The 14792-nt window shown below is 45.4% G+C and overlaps 1 protein-coding gene across 2 annotated transcripts in view; it reads left to right on the forward strand.

Moving 5' to 3' along the window:
• Window positions 1-14792, forward strand: part of LOC122560264 (rho GTPase-activating protein 39) — a 207307-nt gene that overhangs the window by 44637 nt on the left and 147878 nt on the right. The window contains exon 1 of one of the 2 annotated variants that reach the window (XM_087994754.1): window positions 10614-10753. The exons of the other annotated variant lie outside the window; for it this stretch is intronic. The gene's annotated coding sequence lies outside the window, so the exon portion shown is untranslated. Of the gene's footprint in view, window positions 1-10613; window positions 10754-14792 lie in introns of those variants that run through there. 2 annotated transcript variants of the gene reach the window in all.

The following is a 14792-nucleotide window of genomic DNA, read 5'->3' on the forward strand; positions in this document are numbered from 1 at the left end:
ACAAGAGGTTCAGCTGAGAATGACTCAGATCAGATAAGAACTTACAGTTAGCAGTGAGATGCTGGAGCCATTTAACAAGATGAGGTAGCATTCAGTTATGTAAGGTCAGTTTAACAAGGTGAAAAGTATTTATTATGTGAAGTCAGTTATTCGTTGTGCAACAGCAGATGGCTTAATCATTACTATTGACACTTGCTGATTGTAACGGTCACCCAATCAATGTGTATGTTGCCTTATGTGGATGCTCCTCCCTGTAAAATGACTATATAGTTCATTGAGAAACTGCTGTTGCAGAGAAGACCAGAAACCTATGTCCCTGTGCACATGGGCAATTGTTCTGTCTCCCTCCAGGGCCTGGAGTAAAGATGAAGGAGGTAAAACTATACTGTCTCTTCGACAGAGGGGGGGGGGGGGAAGTGGGACGACACCTGTTAAGGTCTTATCTTGTTGCTGTGGAAGAGCTTTCAGGGGAGGGTTTAATTGGCAACATGCCATTTATTTTCCTCCCTCCCTCCCTCATTAATAAGCTCATGGACCATTTAAGGTAATATTCTGCTGCATAATTTTACATTCTTTCTGCATTTATGAACTTCATAAGTACCTAATTAGCTGCCAATCGCTTTGGGAAGCCCCATGGTAATAAACACACCTGTGTTTGTATACTCTGTTCTGCGACATGTATAATGCCTTGAATTATTTGTTTGGTCGCTTTCCGAAGGCCCTTGTTAGGAATCCTGAGATCTCAAGATCTGCTCTGAATGGGTTGCCCTGTCTGTGTGAGCCACTGATGGCTGGCTCTTCACTCACAGGAAGGGATGGTCTTGAGTGAGTCTGGCCTTTGCTAAGGCTGGCTGTTCCCCTGTGAGTGCATGAAGCTGGGACTGAAGCTATGAGTCAGGGCTGGTGTCACTGATTCTCTGACGGTGGTTTCCAACATGTTGGGGAGGCAGTGTGAACAGCAAAGATTTAGAACGAGATGCCACCAAGAGTGTGAATTACAGGAAGCATCACCGAATCATCGCATCACTACAGTGTGGAAGCAGGCCATTCAACCCACTGAGTCCACACCGACCCACCAAAGAGCATCCCACCCAGACCCATTCCCATCCCCATGCCCTTTCCCTGTAACCCTGCATTTCCCATGTCCAACCCACCTAACCTATACACCCCTGGACCCTGTGGGGCAATTTAGCCTGGCCAATCCACCCTAACCTGCACATATTTAGATTGTGGGAAGAAATCAGAGCACCCGGAGGAAACCCACGCAGACACGGGGAGAATGTGTAACCTCCACACAGACGATCACCTGAGGCTGGAATCGAACTTGGGTCCCTGGCGCTGTGAGGCAGCACTGCCAACCACTGAGCCACCATGGCACCCTGGAAAGCATTTCTCTTTCAGTTTTTAAACTGTATGCATTGCAACATCAGATCAATTATTTGGCTGCACTTTTCGTAAATGCTTTCTGTGCCCCTGCCAAACTTTGTTATTACGCTGTAGATAATTTTAATAAAACTGTACAGATATGTTATGACACCTGCTGGAGAAGGTGGGGCTGAAGTTCCAGGGATAGAGCCACTGCATCTGCATCACAAGAGCCTGAATTTTGACTCTGTAGGTTTTAAAGTAAATTGTGTTCTAAAGTAAAGTTTTAAAGTAAATTGCGATGGTTGTGTGCATGATTCCTGTGCAGACATTATAATGTTGCAGAAAATGTGGCTGTTAGTAACATCTTGTTTACACTCCATGTACAAGAACTACTCAGAATGAAACCATTGGGCCTTTGATGTTTGTGTTTGTTTATGATATGATGACTGTACAATACTACAGCCTTTTCTCGTAGGTCATGCTGGGAACTGCTTCCTTGAGTATTACTGGTGTGCTGGTCTCTCTCTGTCATTGATCACTCTTGTGCAGGGCTCTCTGACAGGGTGCTGCTCAGTTGTATTGTCATGTTTCACTGGGGTCGTGTGTTGGAAGTCAAACCCGACAATTCCCAGAGTGGTCACAAGGGTTAAAGATTTTTCAGAAGTATGCAGAATCTCCCTAATTTATGAGAAGGGAATCTTTATATTTGAGGTGTTTGGACTGCTCTTGATCGGAATTGATGTCCAAAGGTGGTGCTTACAGGATAGGGCAGCACGGTGGTGCAGTGGTTATCACTGCTGCCTCAGTGCCAGGGACCCGGGTTCGATTCCAGCCTCAGGCAACTGTCTGTGTAGGGTTTGCATATTCTCCCAGTGTCTTCGTGGCTTTCCTCCAAGTGCTCCGGTTTAGTCCCACAATCCAAAGATGTGCAGGGTAGGTGGATTGGCTGTGCTAAAAATTGTCCACGGTGTTTAGGGATGTGTACGTACCCTAGTCAGGAGTAAATGTAGAGTAAGACGGGGATGGGTCTGGGTGGGAGGGTTGGTGTGGACTTGCTGGGCTATAGGGATTCTATGATTTTAGGAGAACCTCAGATGCACTCATTTACAGATTATGGGAGAGTTAGTAGAAGAATTTGGAGTCATTGAGTTCAGAGATGACCGTAGCGCTGGTATTGAATTCTGAGACAACTATGACACAGATGCGGAGAGTTTAGGGCTGGAGGAAGAGGGCAAAGGCTGAGTGGCTCACTGGTAAGTCTTGCACCTCAGAACCAGAAGGCCTTGGGTTGAAATGCCATTCCAGAACTTGTTTGTTGACTTTGAAAAACTCAGCCACTGATGGACCAAGCCAGTCCGAACAGGTGCCAGCCTGGGCAAATGGGGAGCGTTTGTAGCGGAGAGGGTGTCGAACTGTGAAACCACCCATCGCATCCGAACCTGAAAGTGATCAATTGGTTTGATTTATTGTTGTCATGTGTACCCAGTGACAAGATTTGTTTTGCGAGCAGTACAGGCAGATGACAGCATACAAGGACAGAATGGTCATAGACTGATTGTACAGAGTGAGGCATATAAAGTTAGGACTGCAAAGGAGATGCACTAAAGCAAGATCAACATTAGATTTGAAGTTTGAGAGGTGATTCAGCCAGCGGGGACAAAGCTGTTCTGGAACCTGTGTGTTTAACCTGCAAGGTGGTAAACCCTGGTAGCATGTGTAAATCTGGAAGTGAGACCAAGTAACTAACCATGGATCAAGACAAGTTCTACAACCCTGGACAATGTTTCCTCCTTCACATTTCTTCTCTTCAGGAAGCGTGCAGCTTGACTTTTAAACAAGATCAGAAGAACTTCATCTCTTGAATATTAATGACAAGGGAGACATGTTGATGCCTTTTCTCTTGCTTCTGGCCAAATACCAATTTCAAACAATTATTTATATGGATTTAAAATTTGAAATATTTGATAATTGGTTATTTGAAATGTGGCATTTGTCCTGATGAGTGTAAGACAAAAGTCATCACTAACAGCCACTCTTCGGTGGTATTAAAGTTCTCTACTCCCAAGCATCAACTCAGATCAGTGTGAAGGATGTCTGTTCTTGTGATGAGCGTCAATGGAGATTGATCAGCTACATTGCTTTTGTCTGTTTCAAAGTTGTGAATTTCACTGGCACAGAGCAGTTTTGTCTTGTAATAAATTGGGGCTGTATTCACTTTGAACAGTGATTTGTAGAACGTGAGGGGACAGAGATATCGGAGATTCTCTGAGACTTGGTATACGGTCTGAGACCCACAGGCTCAAGTAAGACCATAAGAAATGGAATAGGAGGAGGTTGTTCAGCCCTTGAGCGTGTTTTGCCATTCACTGGGATCATGGCTGATCCAACGAGGTAAAAACAATGACTGCAGATGCTGGAAACCAGATTCTGGATTAGTGGTGCTGGAAGAGCACAGCAGTTCAGGCAGCATCCAAGGAGCTTCGAAATAGACGTTTTGGGCAAAAGCCCTTCATCAGGAATAAAGGCAGTGAGCCTGAAGCGTGGAGAGATGAGCTAGAGGAGGGTGGGGGTGGGGAGAAAGTAGCATAGGGTACAATGGGTGAGCACCACTAATTCAGAATCTGGTTTCCAGCATCTGCAGTCATTGTTTTTACCAAGAAAGTATTTATCTCCACCTTAAAAATACACGAAGACTCTGTCCCCACTGCTCTCTGTGGCAAAGGGTTCCACAGACACTCTATCCTCTGAGAGAAGAAATTCCTCCTTGTCTCAATCTTAAATCAGTGCCCCTTTATTCTAAGACTGTGCTCTCTGGTCTTAGCCTCTCCCATGAGGGGAAGCATCCTCTCAGCATTGATTCTTTAACTATCCTCTATGTTTCAATGAGATCACCTTTTATTCTTCTAAACTGCAGTGAATAGAGTCCCAACCTGTTTAGCCTTTACGCATAAGACACTCCCTCCACACTGGGGATCATCCGAGTGAAACTCCTCTGAACTGACTCCAGTAAAATAATACAGACCAAGGGCAGGCAGAGGGATTAGTTTAATTTGGCGTTATGTTTGGTTCAACATCATGGGCCGAAGAGCCCCTTCCTGTGCTGTACTGTTCTGTGTTTTATCTTTCCTTAAATAAGGGACTGAAACCGCTCAAAGTACTTTTAGATGTGTGTACAGTTGCAGTGAGACTTCCCTACTCTCATTCACCGACCCCTTTGAAATAAAGGCCAACATTCCATTAGCCCATCCTGATTACCTGCTGCCCCATTGTGCTCACTAAATTCCAAATGACAGCTTCAGCTACTCCACAGCGGTGTTGCAAAAATAATCCTTTCCACGCAGGAACAGAAAACAGCACACAAAAGTGAGTAAAGAACAACAAAAAAAGCTTTTAATAAAAAGTAGTCCATGACACTCTTCGTCCAAGTACGGTGGCTCAGTGGTCAGCACTGCTGCCTCACAGCATCAGGGACCCAGGTTCGATTCCAACCTTGGGCACCTGTGTGTGTGGAGTTTGTACATTCTCCCTGTGTCTGCGTGGGTTTCCTCCCATAGTCCAACGAGCTAGGACAGGTGTCAGATCTCGCGGTGGGAGAGCACTTTGGTGACAGTGATCACAACTGCCTCACATTTAGCACAGCCTTGGAGAGTGAAAGGAGCAGTTACCAAGTGAAGATAGTTAATTGGGGAAAAGGAGACGATCAGACAGGAGTTGGGAAGTACAGACTGGGAGCAATTGTTCCACCGAAAGGGCACAGCAGACAGGTGGAGACTATTTAAGGAGCAGTTGTTGAGAGTGATGCACAAGTTTGTTCCTCTGAGACAGGTAAGAAAGGGTAAGATTAAGGAACCTTGGATGACGAGAACAGAGGAACTTCTTGTTAAAAAGAAGAAGGCAGCTTACGTAAGGTGAAGGAAGCAAGGATCTAGCACAGCTTTAGAGGATTACAGGCTTACTAGAAAGGAGCTCCGAAATGGACTGAGGAGAGCCAGGAGGGCGCACGAAAAAGGCTTGGCAAGAAGGATTAGGGAGAACTCAAAGGCATTTTACTCATACGTAAGGAATAATAGAATGATCAGGGAGAAGGTAGGGCCGATCAGGGATAGTGGAGGGAACCTGTGCGTGAAGTCTGAGCAGATAGGGGAAGCCCTAAATGTGTTTTTTGCTTTGGTTTTCACCAAGGAAAGGGAAATTGCTGTAAATGAAAACTTAGAGGATCTGGGATACAGTCTTGGCCAGATCAAGATTGATGAAGTTGAGTGCTGGAAATTTTGGAAGATATTAAGATTGATAAGTCCCCAGGGCCAGACCAGATTTATCCTAGGCTGCTCCAGGAAGTGAGAAAGATGGTTGCTAAGCCGCTGGCGAGGATATTTGCCTCCTCACTCTCCACGGGATTCGTACCGGAGGATTGGAAGGAGGCGAATGTTGTTCCTCTTTTCAAGAAGGGCAATAGGGAAATCCCTGGCAATTACAGACCAGTCAGTCTTACGTCTGTGGCCAGCAAAGTTTTGGAAAGAAGTTTGAGGGGTAGGATTACTGACTATTTGGCAAAACATAGTGTGATTAAAGGCAGTCAGCAGGTTATGCCTCATAAATCTTATTGAGTTCTTTGGGGAGGTGTCAAGACAGATCGACGATGGTCGAGCAGTGGATGTGGTGTATATGGATTTCAGCAAGGCATTTGATAGGGTTCCCCATGGTAGGCTCATTCATAAAGTCAGTAAGTATGGGATACAGGGGGATTTGGCTATCTGGATTCAGAATTGACTGGCTGACAGAAGGCAGAGAGTGGTTGCAGATGGAAAGTATTCAGCCTGGAGGACAGCGTTGAGTGGGGTCCCGCAAGGCTCTGTTCTTGGGCCTCTGTTCTTTGTAGTTTTTATAAATGACTTGGATGAGGAGGTTGAGGGGTGAGTTAGTAAATTTGCAGATGACACAAAGGTTGGAGGTGTTGTCGATAGTATAGGGGGCTACTGCAAGCTGCAGCGCGACATAGACAGGATACAGAGCTGGGCTGAGAAATGGCAGATGGAGTTCAACCTGGATCAATGCGAAGTGATGCATTTTGGAAGGTCAAACTCGAATGCTGAATATAGGATTAAAACCTGGATTCTTGGCGGTGTGGAGGAACAGAGGGATCTGGGTGTGCAAGTACATAGATCCCTCAAAGTTGCCACCCAAATGGATAGCTGGAAAAGCGCAGCAGGTCAGGCAGCATCCAGGGAACAGGAGAATCGACGTTTCGGGCATAAGCCCTTCTTCAGCTCTGAAGAAGGGCTTATGCCCGAAACATCGATTCTCCTGTTCCCTGGATGCTGCCTGACCTGCTGCGCTTTTCCAGCAACACATTTTCAGCTTTGATCTCCAGCATCTGCAGACCTCACTTTCTACCCAAATGGATGGGGTTGTTAAGAAAGTATATGGTGTTTTGGCTTTCATTAACAGGGGGATCGAATTTAAGAGCCACGAGGTTTTGCTGCAGCTCTACAAGTCCCTGGTGAGACCACACTTGGAATATTGTATCCAGTTCTGGTCATCCTACTATAGGAAAGATACAGAGGCTTTAGAGAGGGTGCAAAGAAGGTTTACCAGGATGCTGCCTGGAGGGCTTGCCTTATGAAGAAAGGTTGAATAAGCTCGGACTTTTCTCTCTGGAGAGAAGGAGGAAGGGAGGAGGCCTGATCGAGGTATACAAGATCTATAAGAGGAATAGATAGAGTCAATAGCCAGAGACCTTTCCCCAGGGCAGGATTGACTGGTATGAGGAGTCATAGTTTGAAGATATTAGGAGGAAGGTATAAAGGAGACGTCGGAGTTAGGTTCTTTACGCAGAGAGTTGTGAATGCGTTGCCAGCAGTGGTGGTGAAAGCAGAGTCATTGGGAACATTTAAGTGACTGCTGGACTTGCACATGGATAGCAGTGAGTTGAGGGGTGCGTAGGTTAAGTTATTATATTTTATATTAGGATTAACCTTGGCACAACATTGTGGGCCAAAGGGCCTGTTCTGTGCTGTACTTTTTCTATGTTCTATAGATTCGGCCATGCTGAATTGCCGATAGTGTTAGATGCATTAGTCGGAAGGAAATGGGTCTGGGTGGGTTACTCTTCGGAGGGTCGGTGTGGACTTGTTGGGCCAAAGGGCCTGTTTCCACACTGTAGGGAATGTAATCTAATCTAAAAAAAACTGTTCAGGAATCCTTTTGTGGGCCTCAAAGAGTGATGTGCAATCTCCAAACCAGTCCTTCACATCATCAGTCACTGTCAAGTCAGGCTGAGACTTCACCCTCTCTCCATCTCTCTCTCTCTTTCTCTCTTTCTTCGAGTAAACATTCTGGATCAGAAATTCCCAAATTGAGTCCCTTCCTCTTCAACCCAGGGATTGAGTTTTGAATGATTTGTAGCGAAATGGAAAATACCAGTTGGAAGAACTGCGTATGGGTTTACAAAGAATGAAGGATACCTTTCTGAAGAAAAACCAAGAATTTGTGCTTTGTACTAATTACCTGGGAGTAATGTATGGGCTGCAATTTCTTGCTTTGAAATTGATGATCAGTTATTCTGATGGTCAAGAGGCCAACTTGTAACCCCACCGTCTGTGACTGTCTCATCAGTGATGTTTTTGAAAACCTTTTCTCAGTGTGTGTTTCCTTCCCTCTGTGTTTCCATGTTGATTATTATTGATTTTCATCAACATCAGTGGGTCTGCGGTCGTTTTGTTTCAGCATTATTCTCTTGATCTGCTCTCGAATGGGGAGAAATGATTCCCTTGTTTTGATCTGGTGCAGCTGCTCCCTCTTTTCTCAAAATAAAAAGAAACAAAAATACAAAGGCCGTCATTTTTCTCGCCTTCGTTGCTTTGAAAGGATTAACTCCAAAGATCGGTCTGTACGGCCCACATGCTGAGGTTTCTCTGTCTTCGCTGCTGGCACGATGGTTCCCAGTGTGGATGGCACACAGCTGGCCAGTGTCAGGCCCGAGCCCTCGATTCCTCCTCTAGAAGAAAGGGGAATGAAGGATCCAAGTGCTGATTACAAATGATTACGCCAGACATCAAAGAGATTCTCTGAGTTTGTCGGGTGAGATGGGTTGTTTTCTTCTTTTCAAAGCCAGAGGGTTTAAAGGTGTTCCATATTAAAATGCAATGATCTTTTGTTGGTATCTTATAGAATTCTGCCTGCATTCCTTCAGTCTTCCAGGGAAATGTAATTGCTTTCTGACTTATCCTGTTATCTTTGGTAATAGTTGTGATCTTAATTTTTCTTTCTAGTTCTCATTGTAACCTCACCCACTCATTCCCCACACACACACAGACACACACACAGACACATAGATACAGGCACACACAGATACATAGACACAGACACGGGCGGCACGGTGGCACAGTGGTTAGCACTGCTGCCTCACAGCGCCAGAGACTCGGGTTCAATTCCCGCATCAGGCGACTGACTGTGTGGAGTTTGCACGTTCTCCCCGTGTCTGTGTGAGTTTCCTCCGGGTGCTCCGGTTTCCTCCCACAGTCCAAAGATGTGCAGGTCAGGTGAATTGGCCATGCTAAATTGCCTGTAGTGTTAGGTAAAGGGTAAATGTAGGGGTATGGGTGGGTTGCGCTTCCGCGGGTCGGTGTGGACTTGTTGGGCCGAAGGGCCTGTTTCCACACTGTAATGTAATCTAAAAAAAAAGACACATGCCCATGTGTGTACACACACATACATGAAGACACACGCATGCACATCAACACTCAAGAGACAGACACAGATACATATGTGGAGACACACACACACACACGCATGCACACACACGCACACACACTTTCTGGTGCATGCCCTTTTCTCCCTGAGTATTTGAATTCAGACAATTTTAAAATGGCTGAAATGCTGTAGTTTTTTTGAAGTGGCATTTTGTCAAAATGTTTCTTCTCGCACTCATCAGGACACAGCACAAAAATGCCAAACTTGACACAATCACGGTAATTTACAGTACAAGAAAAGGCTGCTGATTGGCTGAAGCGTTGCAACGGAGAAGGCCACTAGGAGACCATAGGCTCCCAGTGTTCCTGAGTAATGATTTTAAAAAGCGCAATGCTTGTCCTTACTGCTTTTTAGTTTTCAGGGAATGGATCCTGGTGTAAGCTGCTTATCACAAGAACATCTACATCACAAGTTCCATCTCACTATCTGAAATAGGTAGCTGGTATTTGTGTACTCAGGATTGTTGAGCAAGTGTTAATCAACCATGGAATGGTCTCTTCCTGTTGGTTACAGCCAGCGACTAAAACCTGCTGGCTGCCCTTCTATGTGTATCAGTGGAGAGCAGTTAAGGAACCTTTGCTTGATTCTAGCTGGTGAGAGGAAGGAGGAGAAACTGTGAAAGGTAGTATTTGGTGGTCAGTATAACATCTCTCTTAAATCTGCAGTAATCTCTGGGTGAGTGGGCATGAGAGGTAGGATCTGGAGTGGAACATCCAGGCATTTGAGCCTCTCCACCATTCATCCTTCCATTCCATCCTTTGATCTTTGGTCTCTAGAGGAACTGTCCAGTTCTGCCTGGAATATACTGATTGACTGTACCTCCACAGCTGTCTGAGCAAGAGAACTCCAAAGAAGTACAAGTGACAGGATTTCAAAGCAACTGAGGTCATTGTTGTGGAGAGAAATGTCAGTGTCAGTGTCAGGCCCAGCATTTGTGTTCCGTCCCTTGGAGCCCATTTACTGAGTGGACACACACACTCAGACTCACACTCACATTCACTCTCACACACTCACATACATACACTCAGTCTAATACTCTCTCTCACATGCGCGCGTGCACAGTCACAAACATACATACACTCTCACACACACACACAAACATTCACATACATACATACACTCACACACATACAGACACACACACTCATACATACACACACTCACTCCCACTCTCTCACACATACATACACACACTCTCATACATAGATGCACACTCTCTCTCACAAACACATTCACACACTCACATTCACATACACACTCTCTCTCTCACACACACACTTTCTCTCTCTCTCTCTCTCTCTCTCTCTCTCTCTCTCTCTCTCTCTCACACACACACACACCCACTCTCACACACATGTATGCACACACACTCACATTCACATACATACACATCCTCTCTTGCATATACACGCACACTCACACACATACATTGATTCTCTCTCTCTCTATCTCTCACTTGCTCTCACTCTCACATACACACACACGCAAACTGTGTTTCTAACCAAATCTCACTCATGAGTAGTAGGCTACGGAGAGTTTTGCTATGAAACTGTCAACCCCCATCCCCTGTTGCTGCTCGGAGGAGAGGCAGAACAAGGTTTAACATCTTAAAAGAGCCATATTTGCATTTCAGGTATTTGTAACTTAGTAACCTACTGTAGGAAGATAATAAGGTTGGGAACGTGACCAGAATTGTGTGTCTTAAGCGTGATCTGTACGTTTATACCTGGCAGTCTGTGTTTACAAAACGTTGTTTTGTCAAGGGGAAAATTGACGATGTGTACGTTGTAAATATTCCTGACTCGTTTGGCCTATTGAGAATGAAAGATGGCCTGTGTCTGTTATTACCGGCATTAGTACCACCCCACCTCATCATTCAGTCATGAACTTCTGATTGTTTATTGTGAGAATGTATTTGTTGAAGTGTTGTGTTTTTCATAATGTGGACAGTATGTTTTGAACAGGGGTTTGACAGCTGCTGCGTCATTGCTCCAAAGGATATTTCGGATGTCCATTTAGTTGTCACCAAATTTGGCTTTTGCATTGGTCTGTCAAAACAAAAGGAAGAACATTCTCTCCGCCTTCTTCGGTAAAATCTGTTTGGGATCAGCGAAGAGCTACTTTATATTTATCCTGTGAATGCAAATCCCACGTTCCAAGGGATTCGCTTTCTCATTCGACAAAAACAGAAGTTGTTAGAAAAGCTCAGCAGGTCGGTAGCATCTGTCAGAGAAATCAGAGTTAATGTTTCAGACCCAGAACTGATGGTAGCTCGGTAAAAGTTGGTTTATCTGCAGAAGATAGGGTGGGTGAGGGGGTAAGTGATAAGTGGGGATAGAGCTCAAAGCGACAGAAGAACTGTTGGACAGACACCGGAGTGGATAATAATCTGGCTGGGAGGGTGAACAGCTGTTAATGGAGACTGTTAGTGGCTAACAATAGATTATTTCTCATTTACTGAGTTTAAGGTGCTTTGTCTGTGGGAAGGATCATTCCTTTGTATAATTATCCAATGTTAGTGACCCTCTACAGGTTGTACTGAAACACTGGGAGTTGCTTTTAGCTCTGTTGGTTGAATGTCAGTTTGAGAAGCCATGTGATGTACACAGTCTGGGCTCAATTCCCACACCAGCTGAGATTCATGAAGGACTCTGCTTCTCCACCTCTCCTCTTGCCTGAGGTCCTCAGGTTAAATAACCCCCAGGGGTCTCTCTCTCTCTGTGTAATGAGAGAACAGCCCTATGGGTAGACTATGGTGATGTGACTTGATTTAAGGGTTTGGTTTAGCTCAGTTGACTGGACTCTTGGTTTTGTGAAGCAGTGTGATGACACGCTGTGGGTTCAATTCCCATCACCACGGAGGCCGGTATCTGATCACCAAGTCGCCCTTTATTTACATAAGTAGAGTCCTTGATGCTAACACGACTCCCTCAGAGCCAGCTCTCCAAGTGAACAGAATGTCTGACACTCCTGTTTATATCTGTCAGCCAGGTCTCCCTGATTGGGGCTATCAATCTGGTCCAATCAGGGAGCTCACACTCTGAGTTCCTCCTGGCTGACCTTGTTATAATCAGTACAGTTTCACGAAGGACTCTCCTTCTCAATCTCTCCCCTTGCCTGAGGTGTGATGACCTTCAGGTTAAACCACCATCAGTCGTCTCTCTCTCTCTCTCTCAGTTGAGAGTGCAGCCCCATGGCCTGGTAAGGCGATGGTGACACGACAATGTACTGAAGCCCCAGTGGAGATGCTTCAGTGATCTTGACTTGTGCTGAAGCTGCTTTAACACGGACCACTCTCGCTGGGCTTGACAGCCAATCATTCGGCAGCTTTGTCATGAGGAACCTGTTCGTGAGTGTCCACCTTTCCCATTCCTCGGCCTGAAGGATGTACACTCAGGAACCCTGCTGAGGAAGATTACCCAACGTAGGCATGGATTTGGCGGGATAGGGGGTGTCCTGAAGAGGTCACCACAGAGTGGGTCAGTGAGCTCCAGCAGCAGGTGGCTTTGTTTCCTGGTTCTTGTTTTTATTGAAGTTTCATATAGTGTCATAGAGATGTACAGCATGGAAACAGACCCTTCGGTCCAACTCATCCATACTGACCCGATATCCGAAATTAATCTAGTCCCATTTGTCACCACTTGGCCCATATCCTTCCAAACCCTTCCTATTCATATACCCATCCAGATGCCTTTAAAATATTGTAATTGTACCAGCCTCAATGGAGGCTGAGGAGCCTGAGGAGAATATACTGCAGCGTAAGGTATATTCCAGTGTTCCAAAATACAGAAAGGTTTGTTTCCTGAGTTTTGAGAGCTCTCAATGTTTACAAACTACATTGTTTTTGAATTTTCAGCAATGTTTAATTGCACTGAAGGATGACCTGAATTAGTGAAAGGCACCGCATAAATGCAGTTAGCTTTGTGTTCAAGTTTTGCGAGATTTATCTTAGTATGGGCCAGGTAATGGCCCATTTTGCTTCATGAAATCCAGCAGGAGTGTCCAGTGATACTGAACAGAAGATAAGTTTCGTTTGCTTAAAAACTCAACACGATTGAATCAACCTCAAAATCAAACTTTTATATTTGACTTAAGCGATCGTTGAGTGATTGGTTAAAGGGTGGCCTGTGCAAGCACTGACTGAGATTTGCTGACTCAGCCTGCAATCAAATCGAGACATAGAGCCTTAGAGCATGGAAACAGGGCCCTTGTGGAGCAGTGGTATTGTCGCTACCATTGGACTTGGAGGTCTGCATTTGAATAGGAAGGGTTTGGAGGGATATGGGCTGGGTGCTGGCAGGTGGGACTAGATTGGGTTGGGATATCTGGTCGGCATGGACAGGTTGGACCGAAGGGTCGGTTTCCATGCTGTACATCTCTATGACTCCATGTCCCATCTGTTCCAGAGATGGGACCTAAGGGGCAACTTTTTCACGCAGAGGATAATGCGTGTATGGAATGAGCTGCCAGAGGAAGTGGTGGAGGCTGGTACAATTAAAAGGCATCTGGATGGGTATATGAATAGGAAGGGTTTAGAGGGATATAGGCCGGGTGCTGGCAAATAGATTAGGTTTGGATATCTGGTCGGCATGGACAGGTTAGACTGAAGGGTCTGTTTCCATGCTGCACATCTCTATGACTCAATGTGAAATAAGGTCTATGAACAGGATGATGAGAAAAATAGGTTAAATTTTTTTTTAATAAAGCACAGAAACAGATACTTCGGTCCAACGCGTCTATGCTGCCCAGATATTCTAAATTGTTCTGGTCCTGTTTGTCATCATTTGGCCCATATCCCTCCAAACCCTTCCTGTTCATATACCCATCCAGGTGCCTTTTAAATGTTGCAATTGTACCGGCCTCCCCCACTTTGTCTGGCAGCTCATTCCATACACGTACCACCCTCTGTGTGAAAACGTTGCCCCTTAGGTCTCCTTGTATCTTTTTCCTCTCACTTTAAACCCATGCCCACTGGGAAACTCTTATGGTCTGAACCAGACTGACCTATTGAACGGGAGAAAGTGAGGACTGCAGATGCTGGAGATCAGAGCTGAAAATGTGTTGCTGGAAAAGCGCAGCAGGTCAGGCAGCATCCAAGGAGCAGGAGAATCGACGTTTCGGGCATAAGCCCTTCTTCGGGGTCATGTCTGAAACGTTGATTCTCCTGCTCCTTGGATGCTGCCTGACCTATTGAACCTTCAGTGTGGAGTACAGGTTTGCTTCTTTGATATTTCTGAAGCCACAGGTTCAGTCAGAGCATTCAAGAGAAGGTTATTATCTGAAAATGAAGAACATACAGAGTTACTGGGAGAAAAAAAAAACTGGGGGAGTGACATTCAGTGTCAGCACAGATACAGTGGTCTCATTGTGTGTTGTGGAAAAGCACAGCAGGTCAGGCAGCATCCTGCTTCTCGGATGCTGCCTGACCTGCTGTGCTTTTCGTGCACCACTCTAATCTAGACTCTGATTTCCAGCATCTGCAGTCCTCACTTCCGCCTCATTGTGTGTTGTAACTGTTCTCTGACATTACATCGTGTTCACTTCACCTTCCTCGTGTAACATTCTCTTTCCCCTCACCCTTTCCTGTCACCTTGTTGGCTGTATCCAACGGGGAAACCATGGGTGATGAGTGTGATGGGTTCCCTCAATAGAGTGGAATATAGAGTGCAGAA

This window comes from Chiloscyllium plagiosum, unplaced genomic scaffold (assembly GCF_037043375.1).
Source record: "Chiloscyllium plagiosum isolate Xiang-an unplaced genomic scaffold, Cpla_swu_hap1 HiC_scaffold_15, whole genome shotgun sequence".
NCBI lineage: Eukaryota > Metazoa > Chordata > Chondrichthyes > Orectolobiformes > Hemiscylliidae > Chiloscyllium > Chiloscyllium plagiosum.